Consider the following 293-nt stretch of genomic DNA (forward strand, 5'->3'; position numbering starts at 1 on the left):
GGAGTTTGGCCATTGACTTCAATAGGGCCAGGATTTTACTTAGTGTTTAGTTAAGTCAGGCAGCCATAGTATTAATTCACCGATATGAGAGAGACCCTTCTTCCATATTTATTTAGTCAACTAATATGAATCTATATCTGGACCAGATATCAGAAGGATGAGTGTGTAACAAGATATAAGAGAGATCCATCATACTCATAACTTTCATTTAAATAACATGTATATTTTCTGAATTATTTGACAGCAAAATTATGCAGGACAGACAGATTTGTTTATTGCACATGTTAGCTGTT

Source organism: Natator depressus, chromosome 3 (genome assembly GCF_965152275.1).
Source record: "Natator depressus isolate rNatDep1 chromosome 3, rNatDep2.hap1, whole genome shotgun sequence".
Classification (NCBI taxonomy): Eukaryota; Metazoa; Chordata; order Testudines; family Cheloniidae; genus Natator; species Natator depressus.